Here is a 27,203-nt window from a genome sequence, read left to right as displayed (position 1 = left end):
GGACCCTGCCCATGGCAGGGAGGTTGAAACTAGATGATCTTTGAGGTTCTTTTCAACCCAGGCCATTCTATGATTGTATGATTCTGATGTCTGCAGAATTCAGAAATAAAGCAAAGCAGACGACAGCATTTTGATCTATGAACGTGCTTGCCAGGGTTCAGTATGAAACATTTCCTTGCCAAATTCTCCTCTGTTCCCAAATCAGAGACGCACCATAAAATACTCTAATGTAACTGCCAACCGGATTTTCTTTTTAAATATAATTCATTCTCTGTGTTATAGCCAAAGCCATTGTAACTACCACGTATCTTCTCATCCTCCCTCCATATTTCATTACACAAGTTCCTGATTTAATGATCACTGAAATCAGCAAGACCATTGAAGCATTCATTACATATGTTTTCTATTTGAAATACAAAGATGGAGTAAGAAAATCTGATACAGTATGGCCTCTTGTGGATTATCAGTGCAGGCAGTGGCAGATCTGTGAAGGACTGGGTGCTACCTCTGCCTTGGTGACTCAAAGCAGGCCTTCTCCTGTTGTAAACAAGTACTGACTATAATAAAGAGTTAAAAGTACATGTTGGTTGCTCTTCCTGTTTGTTCTGAAATGCACACTGAAGACAGAGGGGTTTCTGTAGGCACTGGGAAATGACATGAGCTAAGTTGTCTAAGAGCTTTCTCCCTGCATGGCGCTCCATTCACATCGATAAAGCTGCATTCACTGAACAGTAAGGGGACTGAGCCTTTGGCTACGTGTTTCTAAATAAAACCCTTCCTCCCACACAGCATCAATCAGCTGAATGGTAATGCAAAGAACTTTCCAGAAGAGGTTAAAGGACTGGCTATACCCTCTGAATTAATTCAAATAAGTTATTTGAAATTCAGCTTACTGAAATACATTCAACAGTCCCTAAACTTTAAGGCACACAACCATTTTACTCTAATGAATGAGCTTAACAGCAAGCTAGGAAGTCTCACAGTCTATTATTAATTAGCAAAAAGTATCTCATATAGAACCTAGATTACCTTGTGCATCAGGTACTGTTCAGAAAATAAACAAAAGCCCTGGTGCCAGAATGGATAAGAGCAGCACCTTACTTATTTGGTCAGATTCTGCAAGGCAGAGTTACAGATGCAAAACTCACAGAGCTGCACTTCAGGGGTAGTCTGAAAGAGGGGCAACACTGCTCACCAGGATGGGAAATACGTGCCCTTATTTCAGAGAAAGGGTGTACCATGGATGCTGAAAAGAAGAAAATGTAAGAAAAAGTTCAAAGAGCAGTATGTGGTGCAGCAGTGGTGGTTAGGAAGGTAAGGTAAGCAGCAGCTGCTCCGAAAAATAGAGAGTGAAAGAATCATCTTCCTCACTGTAAGTTTCATAGAGTGGTGTCTGGAAAAGCATAAATAAGCAATATCCCAACTGTGCTTAGAGAAACAGTGTCTTGCCTACATTTTTTGAAAAATAAAAAAGATGTAGCCAATTAACTATTTGGCTTCAGTATTGATTTCTTTCAGTAATGGAAATAGCTTGGAAAGCCATGGACATAAGAAGGGTGTCAGATGATGTCTACAGATATCAATAAAATACTCAGTATTGTTATATCGGAGAAGTGAGTATTTATCTAAAGACAGAATGCAATAAATTGCTTCTCCCTCTTGTTTACAAAGAATTGTAAAGACTGAATCATGAGAATGTCCTTATTTGCCTTATCTGGCAAGTCACCAGCCTGCTTGGAGTTGTAGGCACTGGTTTTAAATCTTCCTTTAAATTAGAAAAGCCTTACAGTAAAATGGAAATCTACCTTTCTTTGTGTTCCAGCATCAGGTTATTCCCCGGCTACCACTACGTTGTATTGTGCAGGTAATGTTTACAAACTGAGTTCACTGCCCTATTTTCATAACACTGATTACAAGTGGCTGATTCAACTAGCACCCAAACATATCAAGTACTGAGCCAGAACCAGGAAGCATAATCCTGACCCCAACTTCTTGAAGAATTGGATGCATTTGCATAGGAACAACATGAAGCTTTTGTTTCTGTTTACATTCTACTCTGGATAAAGGGAAGAGGGGCTGGGAAAGAGTGGAGGAGATGAAAACCAATGTGTATCTTGGACTTGAAGACAAAACTCAAAGCAACTTGGATTCTCATTTCTGTGAAGGGGATGTTTTCTGCCTTGCTAAATTTCTTGATTCTTACAGTCTTCTCTCAAAAACCCATGGATTCACAGCTGCATTAAGCACTTCAACCTGAGTGAAACCCTGAATTTAATTATGTAGTTCAATATAGATTAATCTTGTATAAACACAACCCCATCAGCCAGTTCTGAAGCATTGTTAGCTTTTACTTGCCTATCAGGAAGTCAGTTGTCTGACCATACAAAGAAGCAAATCTATTTTCTATCATTCCAACTTACTTATTATCAAATCTTACTGATTCGTCATTGATATTTACTATAGAAGCAATAATTCCTTGAAGTAACAGACAAACCATGTAAGCCAGCAAAAGCCATGATCCAATTTTGTGTGAAAGCTTGTTTAATGGGTTTTCCTACAGAAACTATTACCAAAAATTGTCATGACAAACATAGTTCTGTTATATATTAACAGCAAATTTAGTAAGCTACAGTCATATTTTCAGTAGATGATATTTAAGAACAATGGAATATCTATCTTCTACATAAAACTGTTCTTGACAACACAAACTTCAGTGCTCCTGCCAAATGTGACTTACTAACATTAAGGTGCCTTTGTTGAAGAGACACAAAGCTGATGAATGCAAACAGAATGACAAAACTGAATAAAGACATTGTACACCAAAACTAAGGAGCAACAGACCTCTCAGGTATTGCTGAAATTTGTACTTATTCAACACTTCAAACCATGCAGACTTTACTCTCACTTATATTCCCTCCAGTTGGATTTCCATTAAAAAACTATTATTTTTCAAGAAAATATAAGATACAGAATGAAAAAGGAAGGAAAATTTTGATACACAAAAAAATGCCAAAAGCAGAAAAAAGTTATGCTAGCAAAACCGAAAAACATTTTTAATAAACCTAGGAGAAAAAATCCAGAAGAATACAGAAATGGGAAGCATTCCCCTTCCTGGCAGCCTCATACTGTTCTGTACATTTGATGAGAGAAGAAGCACAATCATCCCACATGTCTTTCAGAATAGCTATGTCAGTCAAGGTTTACAGTTGACTTGATTCTGACTGATCAAATCTGCTGCTCGATGCCACTAATGCGTATAACTACGGAACTCATGTAAACTGGACCTTAGCAATAGTCACTGCCTGAAGCATAGGATACCTCAATTGTACTGGCATGCGGCATCTTACTTGCTATCAGTCCTGCATGCTGCCAATTTCAGTAAACTTATGGAGAAAGATGTCTGGCTATGCTGGTTTAGAAAGACAACTACACAGCACAGGTGTCATCTTTAAAATGTGAGATGCATTGGCTAACAAATACCATTTGTGCACATGGGACAATGGTGGAATAAAAAAAATCTCCCCCCTAAAGTTTTCCAAACCCATCACTTCTAATAAAGAAAGAAGAAACAGCTATAACAATATGTCTTCATTTTCTTCCCCTTTCACCAGAGCAGCATACAAGCTTCTCCATCTCCTGTGCATGATCAGTTCAATTACCTGTCACTAGAAAACCCTTTATAAAAAGCATGACAATAGTAATCAATTAGTAGCATTTTCCATCTGAAAATGGCAAAACAATTTGCAAGAGCAGATCCAATAAAGCAGTGCCAGAAACCCATCTTAAAATGTTCTTTTTCCACGTTTTGTTCCTACTTCGCAGGAAAAGTAAATCCAAGAGTAGACAGAATCACAGAGCTAGGCAAAATTGAATTTGGAATTAAAATAGGGAAATCAGAAGTCCTTGCCCAATGAAGTCAATTTTAATATTTCACTGACTGCCTTGGGACCCACTTCTCATGTTAGAACATGATTTGGCCTGCATTCAAAAGACGCACTATGCTCTAGGAGACAAGCGCCAGCTAGCATCTGTTTTTAAGTTATGTTCAGGTTCCCCTTTCAAAATTACGTAGCATTTACATTTATTGCTGTACCTGTATTCGTTTGAACTGACAAATAACATCAAATATCACAAGAAGCACTGACCCAGGGTGCTTTCTTAAGTGCCAGTGCTTAGGGGCAAACACAGCTACATCACTGCAACTCCTCAACCCAAAACTGGTTTAGATGCAAAGAACAGATGTTGTGGTCAAAGTACCTTTTTTCTTGTAGATATTTATGTATCTGATTCAAAAGAACGCAGGATGAAAGGGAGACTGCATAGCCAAGGCTGAGGAAGTGCACAAAATGCTAAAGATGTCCACAAAAAAAAAAAAACAACATCCATCCATACCTCTCTCATGCATTTTGTTGTAGTGTGGTTGATAATACAAATCAGCACATCCTGACCCACAAGCTGGCTATTTGAATGCTCATATAACAAATCATAGTGAATTTCTTGGAAAGTGGGAACTATTGACTGATGACTTTGAAGCAATGGTGAACAACAACAGCTTATCTTGGTTGTATCCCGTAGCTCTTCTCCCCCTGTGAACCCAGGTTCAAGGCCGTACAGCCTTGCTCTCCCACCAGCTCCTGCCGCGGTTTCAGCCATAGCGCCCTGTGGCCACTAGGTGTCGCTTCACTCAGGTTATTTTTCGAGCCTGGGTTTTATTCGTTCACGCACACCACTATTTCATTCTCATTTTTACTCGTTTTCTTGTTTAAGTGAACTGGTGGTACTGATGAATATTTTATCTAAATTAATAGTGATTATTATTCCATATTCAAATTGGAGCTCTCAAAACGCAGCAGCAAATTGAAGAAAAAAACAAAAGTTAAATCACTCTCTTTATTCAGAAAGCGTAAATGCCATCTAAATCTGACTAGTGCATTTGCAGTTTGGGACAAGAATTTTAGCTCTGAAAAATCACTTTTGCTTTGTTTTGTTCCTCTTGCAAGAGAGAGAATATTAGAACTGGAACTGCTGGGCCCTCGGAGTGTGCGGGCAAAGCTGTCTGATTGCGATTGTGTGGTGACTTTGAATGAAAAACATAAAGCCTGAGCTACCAGTTCCTATCTTTCTCTTGCTCGGTTCATATGATGAGTCAGAAATGATGCAGTGGAGAATGAAAAGCAAAGAAATGAACACACTGAGGAAAAAAAAAAAAAGCTGTGCCATTTGCAGAGCAGACGGTGTAATTTTGGCCTGCTGCAAGTAACAAAGATGCTGTCAAGCACAGTGTGCATGGCTTAAAAGCTCCGTGTATTTTATCCTGAAGCTGATAATTCAGCTTTTTGATGCCTTTGGCTTTGAGCTTGGACTAAAAGTTCACCATTGCTGAGCGTGACCTAATTGGAAAATGGTTCTCCTTCACAGCCAAACAGAAAGCGTTACATAGTTTTGGGACCAGTATTAACAAAAGCTGATATCAAAACAGGAATACTAATAAAGGAAGGAGTGAGTCCCTCTTACAAGAAGATGCTTTAAGAGCTTCCTTGCTTGTCGAGGAAGTATGAAGATTATGTTTCTTTTCCTTAAATACATTTGGGGTGAAGCTAGAAAACGTTTCCAGTGAAAAGGAGCTGGAAATCAGAACGTTTGTAACTGCCACACCAGGGAAGACCTGCATCGGCCTCGTAGGAGGGTGCAAGATGCAAGAAACTTAACCCATTACAAGACAGACCTATATAATAGGTCTTGATAGGAGAGGGATAACATAACACGAATGCCCGTGATGATGCAGAGGTATCCTCTTTAGCCTGCACTTTCACTGGATGACAGCTTAGCCATGACTACGAAGGAAAGCTGGCACAGAGATTAGTACTAAGCCCCGGGGCTGGCAGACAACAAACATAAAACACGAAGAGAAATTTCAAGGACTATGGAATATTTAGAATGAAGAAATCTTAAGCTACTTGTATGGTTTATTCCAGAACATCATGCACTTCTAAGTAATGACTGCAAACTCTTAGTACATTAGTCCCAACCTAGCAGATGTAGACTACTTTCTAAAAAGTTAATTGCATTGTCTGCCTCAGTTCAGCTGATTATTCTAGTTTCTAGTAATTAAGATTGCATTTCAGGATTCTCAACCTTATTAATGTTTATAGTTTTGTGTGCTACAAAAATAATACTTGTCATTATTTTAATTAAATTATTCATAAATGGCATTGGTTCCACTTCAGATGTATGCTTAATGAGAATAGGACTAAGCAGATGCATCATTATTTTGATGCTTTTTTCTGTTAATTGGAGATGTGTGGAACTGCTCGCATAAAATGCAAATCTTTCTAATTTATCTTCCTGCTTTTTGGAGAAAAAAACCAAAACACCTGAACTTCCTTCTTCAAACTAAAACCGGGAAAGCATACTGTGTTCTTTTTAACACCTGATTTCAGGCAATTTTCTCCAGCCCTGTCATGGTTCCAAGAGTCTCCTTGCCCACATGCCCTGGTGTGCTGCCGAACACACTGAGAATAATGAGGAGGAAGCTTTTTTCCCCAGTACTGCCACACATATGTTGCCAGTATTGTAGTACAAAACAAAATTAAATCTGATATTCCATCCTGTTACAGCACCATCCAGAGCACATCCTGACATATGTGAGGGTTTTTTCTTCTTTTTAAATATAAATTATTGCTGGCAGACAGAAGACTGACTGTTTTAATAAGGCAATTCTAAACCAACGGGCCAAATTCAGTTATCCCATCGAGGCGAGTAGGGTTTATCCAATTTGTGCCGTTATAACTGAGCTGTTTCTGACAGTAACCAGGCAAATGAAGCAAAATTTGGCCCATAGTCCAGAAGACAGAAGTGTCTGGAGACCTTTTCTGTCCTGTAAGCTCAACATGTGGCTCGTGCAGAGGGGGTTTGCAAAAGCTCATGTTTGCGTTCACTAAACCCCAGCCCACAACAAAGTCTGCTCTGGGGGGACAGGAAAAGTGTTTCATCACAGATGAAAAGTGATTTCATCTCTTACTTTGTTAATTTTCTGTAGGACTGAGACAGAATAAGAAGAGCTTTCCCTTGCAGAGTCCAAATGCGATGCAGCAATTTACATTCCTTTAGAAGTAGGGGATGGGCTAGAGAAGTATGATCCAAGTTTAAAATAACGTGGAAAGCTGTATTTAAAATTGGTTTCTTCCCTTACTGAACACATAGTTAAATGTCTTCTGTTATAAATAAAAATACTAATTTTTCTTTGCACTTTTCTTCTTAAATTCTCATTTCCATTCTGACCTTTAATTTAAGCCCTCCAAAAATTTAGGCACAATCCAGTCCAAGTAGATAACAAAGCCCATGATTGTTAAGAGTTAAACAGAGCTTCACTGTGGTCAAAATTTTGTTGTCAGAGTTACAGCAAAAATAGTGTTCAGATGCACTGCAGATGGGCTTTATCACAACATTAATATGCACAGCGGGTCAACAGATGTAATTTGGTAGCGTATCTAAGGTGCCATCTAAAATTCATACATAGTAGTTGAGTTGTTTCATTAGAACTGAACATTTTTATTGATGGTGGCTTGTGGGAGGAAGGAGAGGAGTGAGAACAGTGGCCATCTCTATGGAGTAAAGGTACATAAACATTTATATGCATCCCCCTAAGAAGCTACCACTTAAAGCACAAAGAATTCACAAGTATCTACAAAGTCTAGGTAACATCACGGCAGTCTCTTCATCATCCTGCCACTAGATTATTTCCACAAGTGATGAATGAGTTGTACCTTCTACAGTGATAACTTATTCATTGCATACTTTATCTCTGCAATAGTTCATGAATCAGTCCATATACTTTCATTCACTGAGCAGGGCAGATACTTGGCTGCCAGCTCTCTCTATATGCCTGTGTGTCCAGTTGATTGTTAAGCTGAACAAGCGCATTAGAAGCACCTATGGTCATCTGCATTTGAGTTAACATAGGAGACAATGAAGAACATCTGAGAGCACTAATGGAAAATAAGGCTGGGGCCAACAATGGGAAGCACTGCTGTGAACATAGGAAATAAAAAAAATTGCAGGAAATCAGAACAAAAAAAATGCAAAGCTGCAAAATCTGTTTTCACAGCCATGCATTTCAGATGTCTTTTTCCCCCAGTACATTTGGAAAGTACATATCATTGTTATTTGCAAATCATATTCTTTGCAGGTTGCAAGTCTTCTAGAAGAGAAATGTCAAAATCCTACCTTCTCTCCACAAAGCAGTCATTATCAGATCACCTTCAAATAATTGTAGCTTCATTTTTGACTGTAAAAATGTTTCCTTAGTGATTAATTAAGCCCTACAGACTGACAATTGGGGCACGTTGGGTAGTATTTTATTCCATAATGGCTGCGCTGCTGAGAAATCATGACTAATAGCTAAAAGGGTTTTTCTTTCACATTTCATTACTAAATTCTAAAGAAATTCTACCAGCACCTTTTGCCTTTCCTTAATTAGAATCTGGAAGCCAGAACACGGGGTATGTTGCCACAAAATCACTGTGCCTTTTACCTCCTGTAAAGCTGTAAGAACCCTGCCGCTTCATGGAGGCATTAGCCTTTTTGTTCTGAGTTGCTACAGCCTGTTAAAGATTAGACTCCAGTTTTCCATGAAAACGTTACATTTGTTCTTTCTGCTTTTTTTGTTGCTCCTGTAGACTAAAAGTAGATATCTGTTATTTGTGTTTGGACAAACAGAAGACTGTCTGAAGGAAGAGGACACTCATGGACATGCAGGAAAGGATTCAAGAAAGCATCCAAGGTCATGCGACCTGGCTGGCCTCATCCTATTTCAGTTTCACAGACTCATTTCTTTTATCTATTGGTTCTCTTAAGGTTTTACTTCAGATCACACGCATATGAACTCCCAACAGTGTGAAATAGCTGCTCTGACCTGCTGTCGCCAAGATCTGTTCCCTCCTGTTACATTTTGATGGTGGGAGAACAGCCTTCCACTGGCCACTTCTTAAGTTATTTCTCCAGATATGCTTATAGTAATGTGATCATCCATCACTGCATGGAAAGTTCAACATTTGGCTTGCAAAATCTACAGTAGTAACAGTTAATTCTTATATAGCATATTGTAGCTATATAAGCATTCTACAGGGGAATTTTAGTATTGCAATTCCCATGTGACGGACAGCAAAACAGCGTGACCATGGCCATGCCAGGAAGAGAACCCAGAGCTCTGGCTGACTGCCCTCTCTGTGCTGCATTTTTGTATTAGTTAAGCTGGCAGTTAAAATAAGACTCTGCCCAGCAAATCACTGACGTAGAAATATTTAAAGGGCACAATTCACTGTAACACTGGCAGAAGTCTGGTACAATACAGCAAAGAGCACAAGGCAGGAAGGAGAGGTGACTTTGAGAATCAGGTAATTCTGTCTTTTAAAAAGAGGGAAATATCCTGCAACACAGTGCACAACCACAGTAAGCTCTAAGTGGCAGACATAGACTGAGGGGTGGGCACAAAAAAAAACACCCTACAGTGACTGATGGGCAATACTAAAAACACTTTGCTCCTGCCAGTAGCATGGAATTTTCTTTATGCTTCTTGAAACTTTAGAGCCATGCATGGAGCTGAATGTTAGAGACCAAAACTCTTCCACAGGTCAGTGAAGCATTCAGCACCGTCCGTAGTTGGGAGAATTTTTAACTTTGCCATAATGCAGGAGTCCCAGCTGAAAGTGGAGCACTTCAATACCCACAGAGTTCTCACCTCTCTGCTCAGTGTTTCACAGAGATCTGATTGTGCCAGTCATGCTATTTGCTTGGAGCTACTGATTTCAGTGAAATAAACAACTATCTCCTATGCACAGAACAGGAGCCACCAACTCATTTCACACAAGAGCAGCCAGAAGACATAAATCCACACGCTAAATCAGGGCAAGAAATTGGCACTGAGAAGCCCTCATGGCCTGCTCTCAGAGTTCAGGGGGTGAGGATCAGACTTACTGTTCAGTTCAGATAACAGATTCTCATTTTCAGTGGGATATTTTAGTCCAGAAAAGTAGGATTAGTTAAAACATCCTGAATTAAGCATCTGAATTGGGTCCAAAATCTGATTCCACTAGCTTCACCCTGCTCCAATACCTGTAGTGTCATTTTTTGGGCTTCTGATCTGAAACTAAGGCCACACGAGGGCAGTGCAGGGGGGAGTAAAATCCATGGATATGAATTTAATCACAAACCTGAGTTTCCTGCCTTGTCCCATTATCTGGAGAGGTAGAACTGTGCCTGCTTAGAAGAGCGGCTCGCATTTGTTTTTCCTGTCTTTTCTCCCTCCTCACTTATTATTTCCTTCTCACTTGCAGCAAATGCTCACTCTGCTAGAGTTGTAGTGCTAAAGTGCTTCAGGGACCGAGACTTCAGCACACTCTGCTCCGCAAATATAAAGTGATTGGGTTCTTAATGGAGGTGAAAATGTAAGAGATGTACAAACTGATATGCCAGGCCTGCAATTTGGAGAGGTGAACATTTTGTGCTGGAGCAAAGTCTCCAGAACTGTGGTTAAACATCCATGGATTCCCTCACATAAACCAAAAAGCAAAATCCCCTGGGAAGGCAAACAAGGGCAACATCGTTGTTTAGCCAAGTGTCATTTTGCTATTATTTCCCTACAATAGGAAACATATTCTTCAGTAACACTCAGCTAAGCCCTTTTTCCTTTCAAACTCTCAATATGGTTCAAGCGTTTTCTTCCAAGATGAAAGCAACTGGAATTCTTAAAAACTCCTAGTTCATTTTTACTGTGAACATGCCCTTAACACATGCAGTATGTATTCATGCAAACTTGGGAGCATTCATGTAAGTTCACATGCACTGGACTTCACTGATCATTTAACTCCACTGTCACATTAAAAAGGTAAATCGCATAGGATACATTTGCACTATTCTGGAAGTTCTTTGTCTTCAGTTTTATATCTATAAGCAACTGATAATTTTCAAACTGATATTGCCATCCCATAGTTTGATGGGGTGACAGGCAAAAAGAGGTCTCTCAGACCCTTTAGGAAATATCCCATTTTTTAATCATCACATTCTGTATCCTGTTCAAAGATGAATTTTTATCCATTTCATGCTTTTACTCCTGCTGTTCAATTCTCACTAATGCAAAGAATCACATTCTTCTTTTCCAGAATACTCTGTATTGCATCCCACATATCATTCATGTCAGCCACAGCTGTGATAATTCATCCTTGAAGAAAGCAAATAAATTAACATGGTAGAACCTTTCTGTCTTAAGATTGGGTTGACTAGGTTCCACAAAATCATGTCTTTCAAAGTATTTCTTCATGAAATCCAGCAAACTAGACTTACAATATTCTCAGTCACAACTGATGCTAAGGCACCAAAGCACACTCCAGCTGTTTCTGTATACCATACAAGTATTTTATTGAGTAGTGGTTTTGTATGTGCCCCTGAATCTAATCAATTAAATCCCACATTAGGGCTTCATTTTTATTTCTGTTTCCTTCCAAATTCCTATCTTATTACATGGACCTGTTTTGCTGTAGCTCCAGTACATAGAAGACTACCGTGCACATTTTTATTTGCACACCAGCTAATGCATCCTTGGTCATAACAGGAAATCAACAGGAAATCTGATCTCTCTCACACAATTCCTGTACTTTGCCTCAAAATCAGCTTCAAAGTAGCTGTCTGTTACAGGCAAAATACCACTCTCTTAAGGGAAAAACAGATCAGCCTTCAACTTATAAATGGCCAAGATCTGGGCCTAAATCTTTTCTGTCTTCTGCCCCTGGTAGTTTGCTATAACTTGAGAAAACTGGTTCTGCCAAGTTTGGGTACACAAATGTTATGGTTGTCTTACAGAGAGAATAGCATTTAGCTCAAAATAGAGGCCTGTGTTTTCACAGTTTAAAAAAAAAAAAAAGAAGAAAGGGCCAGTTCTGAGATCCCATGCTGGATGCATAGTGGATGTGTGTTTTGGCACACAAATGCAGTATACAATTATCTTATTTAGAAACATTTTCTAAGAACATGCCAATTTTGCAAAACCAGCCTCTCAAATATGAGAGTTGTGCCTTCTGTTGAAGAGGACATAAGACTGAGAAATGTTAGCTTGTCATATCTATTCGCTCTTCTTAAGGAGGTACTCCTCACTAACGTCTTATTTCAATTTTCATCTTATAAAAAACACTTATGTCAAAGTGGAACAAGTAAGGAGAAGCTGGGTAAGCACTTCTTTTTGTTTTTATAATGAGAAATTCATGGTGGTCTGAATTCTGCACAGACTAGTCAGTTTACTGAACAGCTTGTTTTGCAGAGTGATTAGAATGAAGATTCAACATTGGCATAAGATTCCTTGTCACATGTGACTAAGAAAGTTTGTGAAGACACTAGTTGGTTCATGCAAGAGATTTAGGAATCTGCTGCTAGTTTTAACTTCCAGATCCAGTCCTTCAAGTCAAAAAAAACTGACTCATCCTCAGGTCAATATATTTCAGGGTTTGCTAATTTTCCTAAGTGACTTAAATGCCTATATTCTTATGAAAATCAAAATGAGATCTCTAACTGTGTTGAAATTGCTAGTAATGTACTCACTGTTCTTACATTTTCCTTTTACTAACAGATTTCTATGTTTTCTTTTAAAGATCTTTCCACGATATGCAAAGTAAGAATGTCCAAAAATGAGAGAGAGGTAAATGCTGTTAAGGCACCACCCTAAAGATGTTTTGTAATTTTAAATATTTAACATCATTCTGCCATCAATGGATCAGATACTTGGCAGGATTGACTAAAATAGAGGTTAAAAAAAGAAAACTAATCATCTAACAGTGCAAAAAGTTTCAAAAATATTCAGAGCCTGTAGGAAGCATGATACTATTGGTCCATGCTATGACTAACAATTAAATAAAGCCAATCAAGTTATTCATAATAAAGAAATCCTGCTGAAAAATGAACCCATCTTACTCACAGCAGAATTTAAAGCGACTTTGATTTCTCCAAATGCATTTTTTGGTCTGGTAGGGATTAGGAGACAACCCACAGCGACCAGCAGTCTCTCTGACTGGTAAGATGCACAGTAGGTGTGATTTATTTTTTTTCCCAGTGATTATGTAATTTGATATTTTGGAGGAAAAGGATATTTTCCTGTTTGTTAAGAACCCTATACTTTCAGTACAGTTTCATAAGAGGGAAAAAAAGAAAAACAAGAGAGCACAACTACATCTTAGTGGCATGAATAATAGATCACAGCAATATATAAAAACCCAGCAGTAATTTCAGATAACAGCTAATGAACTGAACATTTGTGGTATAAATGCTTCACTATTAGGCAAAGAAAACTGTGGCCTTTAGAACTTCCTATCAGTCACATGGCAACTGACAGTTGAGGAATAGCCATATCCAAGTTCTGCAAGAACACCAGCACAGACAATAGCCCTTTTATTCCAAAGCACATGTATGGATTTTAAAGTATTATATATTAGCTCATCTCTAAATACTATACTTCCCCAACAGGTTTGTGCTATGCTTTACAAATGCACAGCCAGAAGGCTACACTGCTCAAACCATTACCTGCAGCCTAGAGATGGCAGATCTACTTACTGAGCTACAAAGAAACTGGAGAACTCACACCACCACAGCATTACTGTTGCTAAACATTTGCACCCAGACAGTCTCTATTTTATATCCTGCACAAATTAGTGGTACTGCTCACCACAGACATAGTACAACCACTTGCTCTGAGGTGGTCGGGAGCTCTACAGTAACATGGACTGTGTACCATTGGACTACACCAATGGATCAGGACCTCAGCAGCTCTCTGGAAAAAGTCCTGTATTCTCGGTTTTGCTAAGTACTGAACTGACTTGTAGGCATTTAAAAAATATGTTGTAGTAGTTTCAGTGCTGAGGAAAAAAACCTTCATTTTTTCCTGACTGTAGCTCTGCTACACAGTGAAGGAGGAAAGAGTAACTTACACTTAACTGAACAGGAGCCCAGCCCTGCTTTGTACTTGCTGAACTCAAAATACAGAAAGAAAACTCTCCAGCACAATTACTGCTTTCAGCCTACATGGTAAGATCAGGCAGTGCTTCTACTCTCAACACAGAGACAAAAGCTAATGATAGCAAGGCCTTCGGGTGAAAATCTTTTCCTTCCTGCCACTGTAAGCATTCTGCAAATTATAAAGAATGCTTTTTTTTTCTTTGTCATATAGCTCTCTCACAGTTTGAACAGGTTGACATAAAATCACTTTTTCCTTTCAGTGTGTATGAAAAATAGAACAGTCCAAACAAACAGCTGTGTGGTTGAGCATGTAAGTTTAAAAAACACTGCAGTGAAGTAGTTCAGGTGCTATACTATGACCAGAGCACTGGAAACCAAGAACGATCCTATAGCTGAACAGAGCAGAACAAAGCCTGTACAAGTTTCTTGGCCGTATCTTACACTGCTTCAGACTTTCCCTCACCTTCCAGGCAGGGTATGGATCTTTCATATAGAAGCTGAATCATGATCAGAAGAAAATATAGAACCTTAAGACACTATCCAATCTCTGAAAAATTTTAGCAGCTTTCTCAATTTTTTGTTTGTTTGTTTGTTTCCTCCTTTACTTCTGGAGGAAGATGAATTCTGTTAGCTAGCCTCATTTTACAGGAACAGGTATCCCCAAAGCACTGAGCCTTCTGTTTGTAGAAAATCTCCACTGTCCTTTTGCTTCCCATGTTGCTCTGCAATTTTGCAATGCATCTCAGTGAAAGCACCTTTTCATGACAATCAGTGGCCACCAGCTTCCCAAACCGTGGGCATGCACTCTGTCCCCAAATAGTCCCTTTCCTTCTTCCAGCTGCACTGGTGAATGCCAAGAGTTTCCCCTGTTCAGAGAACACATTTTAGCTCTTGCATATTTGGGGTCTAAAATGATTTTTATGATAACTTTTATATATACACAGGATCTTTTGTCCTAAAGGACTTTTAAACAAAGGAAAAGTTGTGCATACTGTGCCCGGATGTCATTTGATCCACCACAGAAATGCAGCCCGCCATAGTTTGAAACACAGCAACAGTTAATAGTGCATAGCAATATGAGAACAGTTCAGGTCAGCAAATTATGAATGCATTTGTTCCCAATGAAGCCGTTGCTGTAATTCAGGAGAGTAAAAGAGTAAGCAGAATAATTACTCCATTTGGATTTTGGCCAGGAGACTAAAATTAACAGCATTCAGACTTGAGTAAAAATATGCAAGCGTTTAAAATGCCCACAAATTACAGGGACCTAAGTTTCCCATTCCATTTGAATGATGGATGAGCTGGTCCCTTTGCTGCCAACATGTCTCTGACTGGTTTGTCTCAGCCTTTTTTGATCAGTATTTTCTACTTTTTTTTGTGTAACAAACACGTTGCACACAATTCTTCTACAGTCAATAACTTACCTTCCCTCAGTTACAAAACTCACGCTCTATTACAGAAAAAAAGAAGAAAATGGAGTAATTATATTGTACTTTGTACACTGAAAAGCTTTAATTTGTTTTAAACTACCAATCTTGTCTGGGACTGGAACATGCTGCATCCACATTAGTAAGATGCTCTTTGCTAGGGTAGCACATCAAGACTGCTGCACCAGCAAAGCTGCATGGCTGAAGACAGCCAGGCCTATAATCTACATTTGATCTTGGCAGTAATCTCCCACTGACATAATTGATAGGTCTGGTCTTAGTCATGGAGTTCACAGAGCCTAACATTTACACCCTGCCCCATAATTATATTTAGACTATATACACACCTCTTCCTGCACACAGAATAAAAAGCTGCACAATACATTTTTCAGGAAGACTGCAGAGACTCTACACATTTATCTGTAAAGACAAAATCCCTTTTCAAAGCTTTCCATCATGCTGTGCAGTGGTTATTAATATGTAGCCAACCTCCTATACATATCAAACAGAGAAGACCAAGGAAATAACTAGGATACGATTTCATGAGCCAGGTGAAAAATATTCTTCCTTAAAGCAATCTGTTTATTAAGGAAGTACTGCATGCTATGAGATACGACCAAGATATTTCTTTAATCAAACGTAAAGAATCTGGAGTAAGCAAGGGAAAACTTAAAATCTCAGTGACTTTCTAGCACAGGAGGGCAATACAAAACAGAAGGTTTTTTCAGTTATTTTATAATAAAAGTGAGTGATACACGTGCTTAAAACATGTACTGAGGCAATGAGAGGCTGAAAAATATTAAAGTAACCCTAGATCACATTAGCATACCTTTGATCTGCCAGAACAGCAGATCAGTACAAACTTCAGCTTTGTACTGATTTTTTTTTTTTAATTTTACCAGAGTTCCTTGTAACATCCTTTGTATACCTAATCTTAACTTCAAATTCAATGTGCAAATTACCCCATGTGTTTAAGTCTGATCCTGATTTATAAAGAAAACAAACACATTCTGTTTCCTCAAAGGTTGACTGAACAAAGATCAAGAAGTGTTGTCAAAGGGAGCTTTTTTGGTTTAAAATTACCAGTTGAAGTTAAAAGATAGAATGCTTATGTTGCCTAAACTTAATATTGTTACACCATAGTAATCAAGAAAGTTCACCATGAGAATTTCCTTATAATTGCACTACAGAAATATTATGTGAGGAATTTTTAAAAGGCCATCCAATTTGCTGTCACTAGAGGAGGAGGAGGAGGAGAATTTCTTCAGGTGACCAGAGTGCTTGCCCAGGGAAAATGAAACTACTCCCTTCTGAAATTTTCCATTTCCTATAGATCTGAGTTTCCGTCACTCAAACAGTACAACAGATCTTCAAAGAAATTGGAGAATGAAAGTTATTTCCCAGAAGTCATCATACTAACCACAGCAGCTCATACACTTCTAATGTATTTATGGACTACATATATTGCAGTAGTTCCTCCTTTGGCTGCCCACATTTTTAAGGAATTTTATTCATGTTCTTCTGGGACAGATAATTCTTTTCCTTAAGAGTCCCTCTGTTCCAGGAAAGGATCTTAATGGCATTTGCTGCTGCTTGAAAAGGAGGCAAGTGAAGCTCCACACAACTGACTAGCTTAGACAGTCAGGGATCACCCATGCTGTGAGCTGCACCTTCAGGGCCTGCCCCAGAGGTGCCACCAGCCCAGAACCAGTAAGCACTGAGGTACTGCTGCATCTGGCTGGATACCTTTTCAGTCTCCAATTGCCTGTTGAGTTCATTCCCTGTGATACAATGTCAACTCATTAAAGTCAGATTCTCAGTGGGCTTCCTTCCTTGCACCCACTTTGCCAGATTAAAAATCCAAAAACTATTCCCTTAAGAGCAGCAGTCCTATTCACAGGCACCAACAAAACCAAACAGCCTTGTAGGGAAACCCTTTCTTTCAGAAATAAAGTATACATGCCCATTTTACAATTATACTTTCCTTAGATGGTACATTAGGACACTGCCAACATTAAACAATGTCAGCTGTTATCATGACCACAGTAACTGGGCCCTGTAATCCATTACTAGTTGCTATCGCTACACAGCTAAGTGCTCAATGTGAAATTGCAGCTGAGTTAGCTAATCACATGCACCGAATGAATGAGGAAGCATTGTCTAAATCCTTATTTTCAAGTTATTATCTAAATTCTTTGTTGTCATATTCTGCTGTATTTGTTTTGGCAAGTGCTTAATTTAACATCAGGTAATGTTTTCTTCTAAGTAATGGGATCGTGTTCTCCCAAAAGCAATTCCTTTTGCTTTCTGTTTTGTTTTATAAAATGAAACTATCTCCATGTAATCCAGACAGCTCCAGTAATGCTCCCCTGACAATATATCAGCCAAATAGACAGACGTGTGGCTCAAAACGTAAGAAAACAAATCAAATACTGCATGCCATCCTTAAGCTGTCAAAATTCCTAATGAAGACTGGCTACATGCAATACGCTCTATATCAGCCCTAATAGCTCTCTAAGGACAACAGCAGTAGAGATCTGTCAGTGATAGAGCCTAGATGTTTTTGTACTGAGAACTAAAATGTGACATACATATATCCTGTAATTCCAAGTAAGAACTTAATTTCATTATGTATTTTGTTTCTCTTAAAGGTAGTAAGTATTACAATGCATGAAACAAAGCCTTTAAAAAGTGAAAACTGGTATAAAGGAACTAAAGGTAAATTAAAAAAAAAAAACTGGAAACAACACCTGTAGAAGGACCAACTCTGCCTAATTCTAAGGGGAAAGCAAAACTACATGCAAAGGCTTAGGTTTAGACAGAATGCTTAGTCCTCCCTTGAAGAATGATTCACCTGGAAATTATCCTATTGCCATATTTATTACCCCTCTTATTTTGAAATTTCTCACTTTTAGAAAAAAGGAATCAGAACTCTATTAAAATTGGGAATACTTGGAAGCTTTGAAAACCAGACCTAGGGTATGCTAGTCTGAACATTTAAGAACTATTCATAAAGTTGCAATATGTCTTTAAGCATTCAGGATTCTTGCTACTGTGAAATTTTCTAAGAGTAATTCATAACAAAAGTTATGATCATCTCACTGGAATCCCTAGGGACACCTCTAATAGATTTCACAGGCTTCTGTTTTTGCATTAACAAGAATTATGGAGAAGTTCTATATCCATCTCAAAATTTACATTGGTATATGATCATAATGTCAGCCTGATTTCTTGATTTGAATTTCTTATTCCTGCAGCAAAGAGCAGTGGAAAAATGCAACATTAAACTTCCACTCAATGTTCAGCCTTAAAGTTTCAGTAAATTACTCATTTGAGTCTTTGTGTTAACTTATCTCTTCATAAATACTATACAGAATGGGCAGGCAAAACCGAGTAGTATTCTGAGGAATTTGGTGCCATTTGGAGACTGTCACATCACACAAAAAGTGGAATTCAGTGTGCTTTTTTTGCATTTTAAAACTTACATTTGAATTTTGATAACTTTCGTAGTTTCACTAATCTAAAGAAAACAGAGCAGAAAATACTTTTTTTTTCAGAATTCATGTTATTATAATTATTAGAACACAGTAACCTCTTTTTCTAAGAAAAGAAAAAAAGTCCCCAAATGGTCCAGTACTCATATAAAGAGAAAAAATAGTTACAAATAGAGTTTTTATTATGTTTCAGATCTCACATTTTTGTCACTGAGCAGAAATGCATCTTTATTAAGCCTTCTGTATTAAAATGAAATAACAGTACCTATAAGGAAATATACATCTGTAATGCACCAGTAGCACAGAACCACAACATAGTATGCGTTCTTACTGCACTTTTCATGATGAAGCTTCCCTTAGTTCATTACACGAAACATAAGCATGCAATTCCGGGATATTTTAGAAATACATAGAAGTAGAATGGTTTAGAGTATGAAGTCTGACCTAACAAGAATACAGTGTAAAGCATTTATCCAACGCACTGCTAAAGTTTTTCAGTGTTTTGTTTAGTGCAATTTTTCTCCAGTTTTTTGACTGCCACTGCCCTTGTTTTCAGATGAGGTGAAAGTCCATTAACAGTAAATTCAGATCCACCGTGAATGAGTACAAAAATATTTTCATCAATAATAAGCTATAAAGCAAGCTTCTGAACTGTATCCTTAGAGAGACGCCACAAAAAAACACATAGAAGACTCTTAGTCATCTTTTCAGCTAATCTGAATACAGTTTATGACATAAAATTGCCAATACTACAAGACTCAATCAAAGTTGCCTTCCTAGGCTAAACAACAAGCAAGGCCATCATCAGAAATTTCACAACAGTAAATAGATATGAATGAATTCAATATATTTCCCTCTAATCCATAAAGCTCTTACCTGAAACTAACGCTTGCAGAAGACTAAACCATGAATATACAGGAATTCTCTGTGAATACCAGATCCTGCAGCTCCCTTATGCTGTTCTATACTCTTATCCAGAGATTGAAGAAAACAAGGTTTCCCCCCAAGCTCCCACACGTTCAGTGGCCAAATTGCCTCTCTTGAAGCACCTGACCTGTTTGGGGAACACCTCCCTAGAGCCAGGTGGTGTTGTTAGTTCACAAAGGCACACCTGTGTAGGCACAGCTAATTCTGCAGGGCACTCCAGCTGCAGCCATGGGCAGGGCTACAGAGCCCCAGCTGCTGCAGACAGATATCTGATTGCAGAGATTTACCTTAACACTAGATGAGGTGCATTTAAATACCTTTACATTTCTGAGTAGACAAAAATTCTCTGAAGTGTGCCCCTCTGGTTAGCCTGTGGAAAAGGAGAAAAGGCTGCATTTTGCAGGAGTCTACAGGGAGACACTGCATTGCATTTCCTAGGGCACTGGCTGTGGTTCCCATAGCACTGCAGGACAACAAAACATTGTTGAATTGAAGTAATAAAAAAAAAACACTGATATATTTTCCGTATCCATTGTGGTGACAAGAGAATAGTATACGTCTGTCTTTCTTAATTTAGGGTACTGTTGCTGACCAACCTAATCTTCTATGACCAGGTGTCTTGTTTGGTGGATGAGGGAAAGGCTGTTGACACAATCTACCTGGACTACAGTAAAGCCTTTGACACTGTTTCCTACAGTATTCTCCTGGAGAAATTGGCACCCCATGGCTTGGACAGGTACACTCTTTGCTGGGTAAAGAACTGGCTGGAGGGCCAGGCCCAGAGAGTGGTGGTGAATGGAGTTAAATCCAGCTGACTACCGGTCACGAGCAGTGTTCACAAGGGGTCGGTACTGGGGCCCATTCTGTTTAATATCTTAATTGATTATTTGGATGAGGGAATTGAGTGCACCCTCAGTAAGTTTGCAGACAACACCAAGTTGGGGGGACAGTGTCAATCTGTCTGAGGGTAGGGAGGTCCTACAGTGGGACCTGGACATGTTCAATCAATGGTCTGCAGCCAGCAGGATGAAGTTCAACAAGATCAAATGTCAGGTCTTACGCTTTGGTCACAACAACCCTATGCAGTCAGTGCTACAGGCTGGAGGCAGAGTGGCTAGAAAGCTGCATGGAGGAAAAGGATCTGCGGGTGCAGGTCAGTGCTCAGCTGAACATGAGTCAGCAGTGTGCCCAGGTGGACAAGAAGGCCGACAGCATCCTGGCTTGCATCAGAAATAGTTTTGCCAGCAGGAGTAGGGAGGTGATCTTCCCCTTGTACTCAGCTCTGGTGAGGTTGCACCTCAAGTACTTTGCTTAGTTTTGGGCCCCTCACTGCAAGAAAGACACTGAGGCCCTGGACTGTGTTCAGAGAAGGGCAACAAAGCTGTGAAGAGTCTGGAACACAAGTCTCATGAGAAGTAGCTGAAGGAACTGGAATTGTTCAGTCTGGAGAGGAGAAGGCTCACGGGAGACCTTATTGCTCTCTACAACTCCCTGAAAGGAGGTTGTGGTGAGATGGGGGTCAGCCTCTTCTCCCAGGTAACAGTGATAGGATGAGAGGTGATGGCCTTAAATTGCACCAGGGGAAGTTCCGATTCGATATTAGGAAGAATTTCTTCTCAGAAAGAGTGGTGAGACATTTGCAAAGGTGGACAGTTGCCCTAGATGATGTTAGAGGTATGTTCAAACCTTAATGATTCTATACCTCTGTGATAGCTGAGGTGCTTACCTGAGACTGATCCAGAATTTGCATTTTTAAATGTGTGTTCTTGTACTGCCAAATCAACTACCTGTCAGGCATAAAATGTAGAGCAGATTGGACCATCTGGGAGGGAATGCGAGAAGAAAGGTTTCTATCCAATAGTCTGATCTCTTTCTCTGCAGGAAGTTTTGGTACAAGATGCTAAATGGAACCTGGAAATAATATATATATATTAACTTTGAATTTATAATTAGAACAGAGAAAAGAAAGGAAGGCATAGCAAGCAGGGCACTGAGCCCTGCTTGAGGTAAGTTAGTAAAATACTGGGAAGAAAAGGCTAGATACTTAGTTCTGTGCTGCTCTCAAAGGTGGTGGGAGGGCAATGCAGGCCAGCGGTGGCTGCTCTAGGCTTCACGCCACCATGCAGAATGAAGGAACAAGCAGCCATGGAGGTATGGTGCCACAGCAATCATAGGCTTAGAAATGTTGGCATAGCGTGGATGAGCCCTTTGTATGCAGATCTCTTCTTTTTCTCCAAATTAAATGTATTTCAGACTGCTTACTCTGATTACTTACTATTCTGATTACCATAAACTGATTGGTCAGCTTGATAATTCAACAGATCGACACTTGGAGGGAAAAAAAAAAAAGAAAGCAGACTGTAATTGCAATAAAGACCAGAGCAGAGACACGAACCCAAGCAAGATCAGTAATCAGAGCAGGTGCAGGGACCCTTTGCAAAGCAACTTGGATTTGGTATTGGTTGTAGCAACAAAAAGCCACAAGTTATCTACTTCAGCAGGTGATGGGGACACTGTGGGTGTCCTTCTCCTGCAAATGGAGCCGCAGCAGACCTCACCCTTCACAGCCAACAATCAATATTTACACAAAACCAAAGAAAGCTGATAAGCCCACCAGACTGCAAAAGAAAGTCAACAACTGTTTTCACCAGAAAGAAAATGTCTTCCTTGTTGAATGTGCAGGATGCCAATAGATGTAGGTAGGTGGCAGGAAAAAGCAATGCCCCACTCACTGCAAAGGAGCGAAGATGAGCTACAGTCAAACAAAGCATGGCATGGCTGTTTGCCTCTCTGCATTTATAGTCTGCTCTGGTAATGTGTGTGGTCTAAAATCACTAACTTTAAAGTTTCTGATGTGGGAATATATAACTGTGTGTGGGAAAATGTATTCTGTTAACATTTATGTACGTTTAACAGGCATTCATTTTAAAGTGAGTTCTGAGATACAAAAATAGCAGAAATATGCAAGAGAAAAATGTTCAATGTTTTTCTTAAGCCTTGTTCCCATCTGTTAGATTGAAGTATTCAATTAGATGCAGAACTATTGCTTTGACTTATAGAGCACCTTTTCTCCAGAAAATACATTGCCATTTACAGAGGATTCATTCAGCTTCACCACACTCCAGAAAAATAAATACTATTAAACTCTCCTTTGCAATGGGACATCTGAATGAATAGAAAGTTGAGTTAATCATCTGTGAACTAATGGAAAACTGGGAGACAGAAAGAAACCAGGACACCTAGTTCCTAGCATCATATTTAAAACTGTTACTGTTTATGTTTTTAAGCTGAATGTTGTGGAACTGTTTGAAGACATCTCTTAACAGGCAGCAGAAAAGTTCAGAAAAAAACAGCTTGAGAAACCAAAAGGTTACTTTTCCTTTCTTTTTTCTTTGCCGTCTGTAAACAATACTCATCTTGGCATTAAACACACCTGCCTTGGGGATACTATTTGCCAGCTTTGCCTGATGCTGCACAGGACATCATACAATATTTTTATAAGTGAATTCCTTTAACTTGTAAACAGTGCTACAGTGAGTGGCTTGAAAATCTCGTACTCAGGAGAGCTTGGAGTCCTTCTTGCCAGGGAGGACGTAAAAAATAAGAGAGACAACTATAGATAAAGATGAGCAATGAAAGAGAGAAATGGTTTTCAATAGCAGAGAGTAGCAGCGACAGAAAAAAGCAAAAAGCTACACTACCCACTACCATGATATGGTTAATAAATTTTTTTTTTAATGCCTAGCAACAGTCCTTGATCATCTTCTGTAGCTGGCCTGAATCTTTAAACCACCTGTCTAGAGAGCAGGTTAGACTCATCTTTCCTTTTGCTATTTACAAACAAGCTACAATAGCAGAAAGTTACAGTCCCTTGCACCAGTGATTGTGCACCAGCACAGAATCACTCCATGCTAGGAAAATTTGTCCTCTACCAGCTACAACAGCATTATGACAACATTGTGCAAAGTGGCTGACTGTGAGAGATGAAGAGGATCCTCTCAGTATTAGGTCAAAATCTGTGACAACCTCTACTGTGAGCATTGTGAATACAAGTCCATCTGCCATGGTAAAACAAGTTTGAATTACACTAGAGTACCTGAAAGCAGAATCTGTAACTCATAAATGGACCTTTACTTAGAAATCATAAACCAACAGTTTTTAAGCATGTATCTACTCTTAAGGAAATAATTTAACTGAAATTTCTAGAAATAGCTGCATAATTGAAGTATTTGGATAAGTCAGATCCATAAAGACAAAAAAATGACTGAAAACTAAATGTTTCATTTCTCCATTGTCAGCGATAGTGCTATGGTCATGGTCAGAATCAGAGACACATTCTTAGTGTTTGGAAAATAAACATGCAAAATTCAACACTAGAAGGAACAAAATTTCCAAAGTCACAATACATTGGTGATGACTTTCCAATTAAATCATGTCTCAGAGCTTTTAAGTAACTCTCAGCCTTCAAGACCAGAAAATGCATTTTAACACTTGGAAGATTTGGGAGGATCAGTGAACTGCAGTTTACATGATAGATTCATCCTGTGACTACAACCTGGCCTGTATCTGAATAATGGTTGAAGTGCTCAAGATGAAATGAAATGCTGCAGAGTCACAGAATCACAGAATTGCAGGGGTTGGAAGGGACCTCAAGAGATCAAGTCCAACCCCCCTACTAAAGCAGGTGCCCTACTATAGGTTTCACAGGTGGGTGTCCAGCTGTGTCTTGCATATCTCCCTACAAGGAGACTCCACAACCTCTCTGGGCAGCCTGTTCCAGTGCTCTGTCACCCTTGCTGTAAAGAAGTTCTTCCACACGTTAGTACAGAAATTCCTATGTTCAAGTTTTAGGCCATTACTCCTTGTCCTATCGCTATACACCATGGAGAAGAACTTGGCCTTATCCATTTGCCTCCCAGCTCCCTTTAGATATTTGGATATTCGATTATTATTATTATCAGATCCCCCACCCGAGTCTTCTTTTCCCCAGACTGAACAGACCAAGGTTACTCAGCCTTTCCTCACAAGGGAGATGCTCCAGGCCCTTTATCATCTTTGTGGCCCTCCGCTGGACTCCACCTAGGAGATCCCTGTCTTTTTTGAACTGAGGAGCCCAGAAGTGGACACAGTATTCCAAATGTGACCTCACCAAGGCAGAGGGAGGGAGTCCTAGTACTGGAGCCATGGTGGATATACTTGGGGTTAGTGAGGTTTTTCCGCCAGTGGATGACAGGACCCTGGTATTTCCCTCACTGTAAAAAATATTCAGTCTTAGCATCAGGAATCTACTCCTTTGCTTAGTACTTACAATACTTGATCAAGGCATTAAAATTCTTTTAATGTTATATTGGATGTTGTTGTTCTGTCTCAGAAGACATTATGGACTTCCAAAAACAGAATTGCTTTCCTGGTAGAAATTTACACTGAAGTACAGAATAAAACAGTACTAAAAATATAATATTCAAATCCTCAAGCCTTTAAAGTCATATGTTCAATGCCTATATGTATATATACGTGTGTGCAAGAATTGAAGTCTGACATTTAACTCTAAATAAATATTCCTGAAAGATACTTGAGAAGTTGATTTACACAGTAAAATGTGTATATTTACAATGCACGTTATGGACAGAGCCATTGATATGCTTGCTCCTTTCTCTTTTAACTCCCCACCAAGTTACTGAAAGATGAGCTTTTCCACCATTTTATGTGAGTCTGCAGCAACTATCTAGGTTATAGATCTGTGTTATTCCTACAGCAATCACACAATCACTCAGCACAGTTTGCCTTCAGCCCTTTGCTCAGCTTCTTCTTTACAGAAAAAGCACTTCCCAGCAGTTTGCTGAACAAAAGCACAGACTGGTCATTTGGCAAACAATATTATGGTTATGCAACTGACATCATCAGCCTTTCTCCATTAGCACTTATCTGTAGCATATGCTCAAAGTTTGTTTGGGATGCACTTGGCTGCAACATGTGACATGCATCCCAGGGTTATGAAGGAGCTGGCTGAGGTGGTTGCCAAGCTGCTCTCCATCATATTTGAAAAGTCATGGCTGTCAGGTGAAGTCCTGGGTGAGTGGAAAAAGGGTCACGTCACCCCCATTTATAAGAAAGGGAGCAAGAAGGACTTGGGGAACTACAGGCCAGTGAGTTTCAGCTCTGTGCCTGGGAAGATCATGGAACAGATCCTCCTGGATGATGTGCTAGATCACATGAGGAATGAGCGTGTGACCCAAGACAGCCAGCACGGCTTCACTAGGGGAAAGTGATGTCTAACCAATCTGGTGGCCTTCTATGATGGAGTGATGGCATTGGTGGACAAAGGCAAGGACCGATGGACCGATGTCATTTACCTGGACTTGTGCAAGGCCTTTGACGTGGTCCCCCACCACATCCTTATCTCCAAAGTGGAGAGATGTGGATTTGACGGGTGGACCGCCATGGATAAGGAATTGGTTGAAATGCCGCAAAGGGTGGTGATCAATGGTTCTTTGTCCAGGTGGAGCCCGGTAATGAGCAGTGTCCCGCAGGGGACTGTCTTGGGACCGGTGCTCTTTAACATCTTTATCAATGACATTGATGATGGAATTTAGTGCACCCTCAGCAAATTTGCTGATGACACCAAGCTGAGTGGTGTGGTTGACACAATGGAAAGAAGGGATGCCATTCAGAGGGACCTCAACACACTCGAAAGGTGGGCCCAGTTGAATCTAATGAGCTTCAACACAGCAAAGTGCAAGGTTTTGCACTTGGGCTGGAGGAATCTCAGGCATATATACAGACTGGGAGGAGCAGTCCTTGAGAGTAGCCCTGCAGAGAAGGACCTGGGGGTCCTGGTGGATGAAAAACTGAACGTGAGCCAGCAGTATGCTCTTGCAGCTCGGAAAGCAAGTGGTATCCTGGGCTCCATCAGAAGAGGGGTGGCCAGCAGGGAGAGGGAGTTGATTTTCCCTCTCTATTCCGCCCTCATGAGGCCCCATCTGGAGTAGTGTGCTCAGGTCTGGGGCCCCCAATACAAGAGAGACAGGGAGCTGTTAGAGAGGTTCCAGAGGAGGGCCACAAAGATGATCAGAGGACTGGAGAACCTCCCGTTTGAAGACAAGTTGAGGGAGCTGGACTTGTTCAGCCTGGAGAAGAAAAGGCTGCCAAGTGACCTCACTGCAGCCTGCCAGTACCTAAAGTGAGCCTACAAACAGGAAGGGAGTCAACTCTTTACAAGGGTAGATAATGGCAGAACAAGGGGAAATGGTTGGATATCAGGGGGAAGTTCTTTACTATGAGCATGGTGAGGTGCTGGAACAGGCTGCCCAGAGAGGTTGTAGATGCCCTGTTCCTGGAGGTGTTGAAGGCCTGACTGGAT

The 27,203-nt window shown here is 39.8% G+C and overlaps 1 long non-coding RNA gene across 2 annotated transcripts in view; it reads right to left on the bottom strand.

Annotated features, from left to right (window-relative positions):
* The window catches only part of LOC110403629, a 59,251-nt gene extending 39,319 nt beyond the window's left edge, over nucleotides 1-19,932 (bottom strand). For both annotated transcript variants that reach the window (XR_002441763.1, XR_002441762.1), the window contains exon 1: nucleotides 19,793-19,932. This is a non-coding gene — a long non-coding RNA (uncharacterized LOC110403629). The remainder of the gene's footprint in view (nucleotides 1-19,792) is intronic.

This window comes from Numida meleagris, chromosome 9, assembly GCF_002078875.1.
Source record: "Numida meleagris isolate 19003 breed g44 Domestic line chromosome 9, NumMel1.0, whole genome shotgun sequence".
NCBI lineage: Eukaryota > Metazoa > Chordata > Aves > Galliformes > Numididae > Numida > Numida meleagris.
The sequence above is the reverse complement of the archived record's forward strand: the minus strand, read 5'-3'. Positions and strand labels throughout refer to the sequence as shown.